At 38.1% G+C, this 9,834-nt stretch overlaps 1 pseudogene; it reads left to right on the plus strand.

Moving 5' to 3' along the window:
- Nucleotides 1-8,125: 8,125 nt before the first annotated feature.
- Nucleotides 8,126-8,990, plus strand: LOC121434594 (annotated as a pseudogene).
- The last annotated feature ends 844 nt before the right edge of the window (nt 8,991-9,834 follow it).

Consider the following 9,834-nt stretch of genomic DNA (forward strand, 5'->3'; position numbering starts at 1 on the left):
CTTCAGAAAATTGTTTATCTGCTAACTGAGACAAATCTAGCACACAGGTTATACCCTCAAAGACCTGATTAACAGTGCCCCTATACAGCAGGAAGCAGTTTGGAGAGAAATAACTACATCCATATTCCCAAATATTGTTTATAAATGTTCTTTTACATTTAAAGGGTGATATAATATAGATATAAATAATTTGGATTGAAATGGATCTTGCTTTACTGATACTAATTTAAGGTCAATTTTGTTATGTGTGTATATATATTTCTGATATTGATTAAGGTATTGTGATTGTGTAGTTTATTTAAAAATGTAATGTATATAAGTTGTTAATAGATAATCATCTATGATAGTCAAGTTTCTATTCATGTTAGATTTTTTTAGATGTGCATAGATATATTTTAGATAGGCATTCTTCATATTCTTCAAAGACTGCAGAATATGGCATTTAAAATATTTTAGTAACTTAGGGTTTTGCATGTCAATGAGACACATCTGCTCCTGGCAACACCAGCTACTTCAAGAGGAAGATGGGCATTGAAGAGCCTCCTTATGGAGTTTGATAGCCATTTGGGCAAGAAACTGCTCTTGCCCGGAATACTACATAAACTGGGCACAGAGAACCCTCAGAGAGAGGACTGCTGAACTTGCCTAAATGTGAGATGATCTTTCAGGGTTCCTGATTCATGAAAGAGTCTGCGAGACATTCTGTAGGACACAGCAGATAGTGACTGAACTGCCTTTGAAATTTCCTGCTTCATTGAAATGTCTGCTGGAAACTATGGCCCTGTAGGCCGAAGATGGATGCCCCAACTGTACAGAAGAACTTTGGGTGACTGTCCAGGAAGTGAGATGTCTCTGTGATTTCTAGAGTTTTGTAAGTTGCTTATTTCTCACTGCCCAGCTAATATTATATCTTTCTGGAGTTTTTGATGGAGTTGAAGAAGAGTTATTGTTTTTCTTAGTTATGATAAAGATAAAATAGATGTAAGTATTGTAATTCTTAATTGTAACTGTTTTGTTATATGTAATTTTCCCATGTTAAAGTGAAAGCCTTTCCTTCTTGTTTAAACAGAAAAAGGGGAAATGATGGAGGAAGGTCATTGATTAATAAAGAAACTGCCTTGGCCCCATTTGAGGCCAGCCCTTAGGTGGGTGGAATAGACAGAACAGAATGCTTGGAGGCAGAGGAAAGTGAGGCAGATGTCATTTCCTCTCCTGTCCTGGGTAGATTCAATGCAGCCAGCCACCAGGTCACACATGCTGAATCTTTCCTGGTAAGCACACCTCGTGGTGCTACACAGATTATTAGAAATGGGCTAAATTAATATGTGATAATTAGCCTAGAAGAGGCTAGATATAATGGGCCAAGCAGTGTTTTGTTGAATACCATTTGTGTGTTGTTATTTCAGGGCATAAGCTAGCTAGGCAGCCAGAAGCTGGGTCGCACGAAGAGGCCGGCAGCTCCTTCAATCATCTCAATACATAATATGAGCCTACCTGTAGAGAAAGTCTGAAGTTAATGTCTTTATTCTTCAAAAAACATGAGAAAACATCATACTGTAGTGAAACTCTATAAATTAATTCAGTGTCATATTGTTTTATGCTTCATATGAGAGTAAGACTTTGTGTGTAATCAATCTGATAAAGCTTGTGCATATTATCACAATCTTTTGGGCCTGAGGAAAAAAACTAGGGGCTCATGTTAAATTATTCTTTAAGATCTTAAGCCACTTACAGTTAGTTAACCAAAAGCAGCTATTGTGTAGAGAAAAATTTGATAGTGTCCACAATCTGTTTAAGCATGATGATACCTCTTTTTATTTTAGTTTGAACCAGGATTGTATTTCATAAAACCTTTTATGAAGTATTATGGGTTACAGCAAGGGTATTCTAACATTGGGCCTGAAACCAGAGCCAAAGAAAAGCACCTTAACTCTGAATCTAGAACTAGGTAAAAAAAAAAAAACTCCCTGAAAACAGCCAAAACATTAAAAAGCGGCCTGTGGGGGGCTGGAGAGATGGCTCAGTGGTTAAGAGGATTGCCTGCTCTTCCAAAGGTCCTGAGTTCAGTTCCCAGCAACCACATGGTCTGGTGCCCTCTTCTGGCCAGCAGGCATAAACACAAACAGAATATTGTATACATAAATAAATATAAAAAAATAAAAAGGTCCAGTGAAAGAAACAAAATTTGGCTGTCAAACCAGAACCATAAAATCATAAAATTCAATGATGTTTTTAAGCCCACAGGATACCATTAACTGAAATACGAGAGGCTTGAAGAGTCAAATCTCTCATACATTTCCTTGTATGTTTTGTTTAAAAATTCCCTTAGAAGTTGGGGTATAATTATGGTTATCAGAAGATTGGAAATGGTCATCAGGAAGGTAGGTGATAGAAGGTGGTTACAAGGAATATTTTTTGAAAAAGATGGCTAGAATTAATATATTATGGAAACATCACTGTTAACCATAGCCAGAAATAATATAAAATATTATGGAACAACTTACTAAACAAGTGAAAGTACTGTAGGAAATGAACATTAAATCTTTGAAGAAAACAACCGAAGAAGACACCACAGAATGGGAAGATGTCCCTTGCCCTTGTTAGGTAGAACTCAAGATAGTAAAAATGGCTTGGCGATGGTGGCGCACGCCTTTAATCCCAGCACTCGGGAGGCAGAGGCAGGCGGATCTCTGTGAGTTTGAGACCAGCCAGGTCTACAGAGCTAGTTCCAGGACAGGCTCCAAAGCCACAGAGAAACCCTGTCTCGAAAAAACCAAATAAATAAGTAAATAAATAAATAAATAAATAAATAGATAGTAAAAATGAAAACCTTTCCAAAAGCAATCTACAGATTCAATACCATTCCCATGTAAACATCAGAAAAATTCTTCACAGACCTCAAAATAAAAATACTCAACTTCATATAGAGAAGCAAAAAAAAATGCAGGATATCCAAAACAACTGTATACAATAAATAATTTCTGGAGTCATCACATTCCCTGACTTCAGTCTACTACAGAGCTACAGTACTGAAAAGAGCCTGGTATTGGCACAAAAACAGACAGGAGGACCAATGGAACTGATTCTAAGAATCGGATATCAATCCACTCACCTACTACACCTGAATTTTGTCAAAGAACCAAAAAATATATGATGGAAAAAGAAAGCATATTCAACATGGTGCTGGCATACCAATATCAGTGTGGGGAAAAATGAAAGTAGATCCACATCTATCATCATGAATAAAACTCAAGTCCAAATGGATCAAAGACCATAACATAAAGCCAAACAGCCTAAACCATATAAAAGACATAGGAAGTGTACTTGAACACAGTGGCAAAAGAGACCACTTTCAAATTATAACCCCAGTAGCACAGACATTGAAAGAAATTAATAAATGAGACCTTCTGAAACAAAAGTTTCTGTGAACCAAAGACAGGATCAGAAATACATAAAAGGCAGCCTATAGTATGGGAAAAGATCTTCACCTTCCCCACATTGGACAGAGGACTGATCTTTAAAACATACAAAGAAATAGTCATCAAAAGAACAAATAATCCAATATTAAATGGAGTACAGACATAAAGAACTTTCAACATAGGAATCTAAAATTACTGAGAGACACTTAGTGATATTTCCAAACTCCTTAGCCATTAGAGAAATGAAAATCAGAACAACTCTGAAATTCCCTCATATCTGTAATAATAGCCAAAATCAAAAACATTGGTGACAACTTAAGCTGGAGAGGATGTGGGGTTAAGGGAATACTCCTCCATTGCTGATGGGGTTGCAAACTGAGTCAGCCACTTTGATATGGCGTTTTCTCAGAAAATGAGAAAGCCAACTGCCTGGTTGTGAGGCACGCCTTTAATCCCTGCACTTGGGAGGCAGAGACAGGCCCCTCTGACTTCAAGGCCAGCCTGGTCTACAAGAGCTAGTTCCAGGACAGACTCCATGTCTACAGAGAAACCTAGTCTTGGAAAACCAAAAATTATAAAGAAAGAATGAATGAAAATTAGGAAACAAGTTATCTTAAAACCCAGCAATACCACTTTGGATATGTACTCAATGGATGCTAAGGCATACTACAAGGACAAGTGGTCAACTATGTTCACAGCAACATTATTTGTTCACAGCCAGAACCTGAAAACATCCCTTCCACTGAAGAATGGACAAATTAACATGGATAAAGACAATTACATCTTCAAATTTATGGGCAAATTTTTGGATCTAGAAAACATAAGAGTGAGTTAACCCAGACCCAGAAAGAAAAATATAAATGTACTCAGTCCTAAGTGGCGTTTAAATAGAAAACCGAACAACCAGTCTACAATTCACAAAGAACATAGACAACAAAATGGAAACAAAGAGATATACATAAATCTATTCTATATAGACCTAGACAAAGACAAGATCTTACTAAATTGGGAACATGTGGATCATGGGAAAGGGGGAGGGGAGAGGAAGGGAGAGTAGTTGAATAAAAACAGTTAAAAAAATCTTTGGTTAACAGCAGTTAATGGGTGAATTATACAAAGTACAAAATGAATAGTTGAAATATGCTTAATTTTGTAGCTGAATAAAATAATTCCTCTTTCCAAGGCAAACTGATTTATGACATTTAAGTAAAAGCATACCACACATATTTTCCAAAAGAAAATTGACGGTGTATACCATATCTCCCCATGTGTCCAAACCTATGATCAAACTCACATGAGAGAGAGAAGTGTTTGATTTTACTTAATATAGCTGCATTCATTCTAAATTCACCATTAAACACTGAGTTCATGTTTTTATTATGAATTTTGAAGGTTGTACAAGTCAGAGTGACAGACCCTGTACTATATGAGTACTAATTGAATCTTTAACTTTTGAAAATACCAAGTTAGAGTGTAAGAATATCTTGGGCTTTTATAGGTCAGATGAGCACCTACAAGGCAATGGATCTTTTTTTAAAAAAAAATATTTTCATGGTTTATTTAACTTTATTTTTTGTGTGAAGGTGTCAGATACCCAGCAACTGGATCTTCAGACAGTTGTGAGCTACCATGTCGGTGCTGGGAATTGAACTCGGGTCCTCTGGAACAGCAGTCAGTGCTCTTAACCACTGAGCCATATCTCCAGCCCCAGAGCAATGGATCTTGTATCCAATAAATCTAGCAGCCAGGATCAAGAACTGAATTGAAGAAAGTGACCACACAGTTTACAGATTTTTTATAATGTAGGAAACCATGCCCAAGTGGAGTGGTATCTTACAGGCTATTGCTGAAGATCTCCCTTTTGCTTAAATAAGAAATTCCAAACATGGCTGGGTGGTGGTGGTGCAAGCCTTTAATCCCAGACCTCGGGAGGCAGAGGCAGGTGGATCTCTGTGAGTTCAAGACCAGCCTGGTCTACAAGAGCTAGTTCCAGGACAGGCTCAAACACCACAGGGAAACCCTGTCTCGAAAAACAAAAAAAGGCCGGGCGGTGGTGGCGCATGCCTTTAATCCCAGCATTCGGGAGACAGAGGCAGGCAGATATCTGTGAGTTCGAGACCAGCCTGGTCTACAAGAGCTAGTTTCAGGACAGGCTCCAAAACCACAGAGAAACCCTGTCTCAAAAAACCAAAAAAAAATGAATTCCAAACTAAATACAAAACTATGTATACAAGAAACATGTCAAATATAAAGTTAGAATTACAAGCATAATCAATATTAAGGAAGGAATGTTTTGATAAGCATTCTATCCTAAGGAATCCATGTATTGTAGTAGAAATGGCTTGGCTAGATAATAAGAGGATGGTAAGTATGATTATCTCATCTTCAACCCCATCAAAGGCCTGAGAAGAGCATTAATATTACTTGAGTAGGCAGGTAGTGAAGTGCAGCAGCCCGCAAAAAGTGTAGTAGATGACAGAGACAACTGACTGCCTGAGCAATCAACTAAAGTCTCATTACAATGTTGAAGATTAAGATTTCCTATCAGAATATAAAATATCTTTAATCAGCTATGCGGTAAAACAGGAAAATGATCTCAAAATATAAACCATGTATAAGTATCTTGATCAGAGGTAGAATTATATAATGCACTATGATAAATATCTCATAAAATTGTGTCAATAAACAAAATGTTTTAAACAGAGGTAGAATCATGCATAGATACAATCTGACAAAATAACTTTGCATAGGTGTTACAAACATTCTAAACAAAAATAGAAATATTCTATATGATAAGTATAGTTTAAATTTGTATCAAAGAAAAGTCTATACCAATGTAAATTATCCACAAATAATAGTTCACAAGTATTCCTTCTATTACAAACTATTATTATTAGTGTGAGTAAGTTATCTACCTATTATCCCATTCAATTTTCCCTCTTTTTTTGAGATCTCTGGGTATACATAATTTCACGCAACCCTATATGAGTAATAATCAACTCTTAAATGTTGTCCCTAACCATAAAGACAAACTTTGTTGGGAGAGGGGATGGCATCTTCTAGAATTGCTTCCAGATGTCATGGGGCAATGTTCTTTCTATGTGATATTATAAAAGTAAAATGATTTCTAAGTATTTGATAGGGTTGTTCTGAAGTTCTTATTTGGAATTGTGGCCAGAACGTTGTAAGAAGGTGCACCATATCTGCAGCTTGTACCCATAAGTCAGTCTTACAGTGCTATTAGCATCATGCTTTCATATAAATCAGGTAGAGACATTGTGGGGCTCCAATTTCTTCTTCTTGGAAGCTGTTCATTGTTGAAAATGTAAACATTATTCATGTAGACATATTTTCAGTGAAATATAAGATATAGACAAAATGGGCATGAAGGAAAGTAAAATGTTCCTTTAAAATCTATCTTCTTTCTGTCCCATAGCAGAAGGCTATTGATATGAGACAGAAGTTTTGAGTTTTTCTTTTAACATTGTGCTTGGATTTAGAGAAGGATTGACACTGTCTAATTCTAAAACCATTTCTGATTCTGAAGTAGAGATGTAAATACAAAGGAGACATCTTCTAAAGCTGTAGCCCATACAAAGCACCTAACAGATTATCTCTGTGGGGGTGGGCTCACTCACAGGCTTATAGGTCAGTAGCTGCCCCCTTCCTGAGACAAAAAGCATGCGGTGTGTGGCAAACAGAACCAGAAGAGACAGATCAGCTACAAGTGTAGGAAAAATGAAAATATTCCAGATAGTGAGAACAGTGCAAGCCATGGCTTAGAGGCTGCAGCAAAGTCAGCAGAACCTTTAGAGCCATTCATCCCTGTGCCAGTAGAGCAGTAACAACACACATCTGCCCTAAGCCAGAAACTCTGGAAGGAAAACACACTGTGTTTTGACCGTCTTCCAAATAATTCCAGTATGTGAGTAAGTTTTAGGACCTCTGATCTAGGATACCAGCTCTCAAATGCTGTTTGCAGGGCTCTTCTTGGGCATAGGACCAGAGGTGAAGTGGATGTAAATTCAGATAAGTTTGTAAGGGCATAATCTACATTGCTTTTGGAAAGCCACCAATAAACATTAGCCATTTAGAGGTTTCAAGGAGCCCTACAGTAAAGACCTTTATTTCTCATTCATATTTGGATCTCTGTGATTCTGCCTATTCATACTTCGATAAATACCCTCTTAGGGATATTATCCTCACTATTCACATGGATGCGATGTAACCTACAGAAAATTAGAAGACTCCCAAAGTCACAGAACCTGTATCCATGTTGGAAAAGACCTTAACAATTTTTCTGTTCTCAATACCCTGCATCCTCTGTCCTTCCACTCTACTGTGTACATAACTCTGTGTTATGTAGTGCTGATATCTCGGTGGAGATCTCCAAATGCCATGCCCCGAGCCCCTGTGTCTGTGCTCTGTGCGCTGGCACTCAGTTCACTAGCTTTGGGCAAGGGGGCTGGAGGTTAAAATATACAGACACACCAGACAGAGAGACAGTGACACAGATCATCCTTGAATTCCCCAAGAATGCTCCCTTTATTGTGTTCAGGGGCAGATTATATAGAGATAGCCACACCCCAGCCAAACCCACCAAAAACCATCAGGAACTCCTGAAGGTCTTGTGCTCAGAGCAGCTGTAGGCACTCAGATCAGGGATTACAAGAAATTTAGGATCTGGGGTCTCACTGCTCCCAACAATGTAGCTCAGCAGCAGGTCAAAAGTCTCTGAGTTCATCTTGAAGGAATTTTCTGACTACTCATCCCTGGAGCACCTAGTCTTTCTTCTGTGCTCAGTTATGTATCTGGTGACCCGGCTCGGAACACTGCCTTCATGGCCGTGTGCATGTTGGATCTCTGTCTACACACACTCATATACAATTTCTGAGTAATATTTCCATTTAGAGAATCTGCTACACATCTCCTTTGTGCCTCTGATGCTGTTCCACCTTCTCTCATCCCAGAAGACCATCTTCTCTAATGGCTGTGACATCCAGATGCATCTGAGACATTTCACAGGCTCCACAGAATGCCTGCTGCTTGTCATCATGGCCTGTGATCACTACCTTGCTATTTGTCAGCAACTCGGGTACCCGTGCACATGAGCCACAGGTATTTCTTCATGCCTCCAAGAGACTTCTGGGTACTCTACCTCTTTGGGTTGTTGACAGAAACAGTCATTGCCATGAGACTGCCCTTGTATGGCCAAAAAGTATTTAGACACTTCACCTGTAAGGTCCTGGATGTGCTGAAGCTGGCCTGTGGTGACACATCAGTCAGCAATGACTTTGTCCTTGTTTGTGCCATGCTTCTGCTGCCTCTACTCAAGTACCTCATTTGCCTATCCAACATGCCAATCCTGGTCACATTCCTAAAGGTGCCCTCAGCCAGTAGGTCCTGCAAATGCTTTTTCACCTGGTTGGAGCACGTTGCTGTGGTCCTATTTTTTATAGCATGATCATGTTCATGTACATGAAACCCATGAACACAAAGGGCTGTATCTCTAACTTGGTCTCCACAGTCCTATTTTGGTTCCATAATAAGTTCTTTTTTCCCAGTTCTTGAGTCCCTAGTCTGTTGATGCTACAAATGTTCACTCACTATGCTTACCAATTTTTAATATGACATTTTGTTCTTGTTCGGAGAAATAAATCTTGCCTGGATATTAGAGGGCAGAGCTAACAATCACTAGTGGACCACAGGATCCGGCAAGAAGTGGATCATGACTTCAATCCCAGCATTTGGGAAATGAAAAAAGGAATCTAATCCCCCCCATTTGGTTTGAGGATTTGGGGAGGTAAGAAGTAAATGTGGCTGCTGTGTTGCTTATCTGTTCTCATGTTTACCCCAAATTCTGACTCTGGAATTTTATTAATAATACTAATTAAAATCACACTCCAAACAATCATCATTTTATTTGAATAATGATTTCTTCATTTTTATTTTTTAAAAAGAAAAACTATCTTTATCCATTATACATATCAATAAAAGTTTCCACTCCGTCCCCTCCTCTCATTTTCTCCAGTTAGCCTCCCACCCAATCCCATATTCATTCCACAGAGAGAGTAGGCACATTGCTGTGTTGTATAAGATCTAAGGTTCTCTCTACTATATCAAGGCTGAGCTAGGCATCCATCCAAAGAGAATGGACACCGGATTTTTGACAAAGTTTCTAAAGTTATACAATTACAAACTCTGTCTTTTTCAAAAAACACCCATTGCTCATAATTGCTAAGCTATCTCATCACATTTTTATTAAAAAATTATTCTTATACATTTTCAGTAAAATATATTCAATTTCTTTACCCCTTCCTTGTCCTATCTACATGCCTTTCCAAATTCTTCTTTCAATTTCTTCCTTGTTAAGTGTGAGTGAATAGTAGGTTTAAAAAAGTGAGAAAAATCTGCT

The sequence above is a fragment of the Microtus oregoni genome, unplaced genomic scaffold, assembly GCF_018167655.1.
Source record: "Microtus oregoni isolate MIOR12 unplaced genomic scaffold, Mior012 000044F_000, whole genome shotgun sequence".
In the NCBI taxonomy this organism is placed as follows: Eukaryota; Metazoa; Chordata; class Mammalia; order Rodentia; family Cricetidae; genus Microtus; species Microtus oregoni.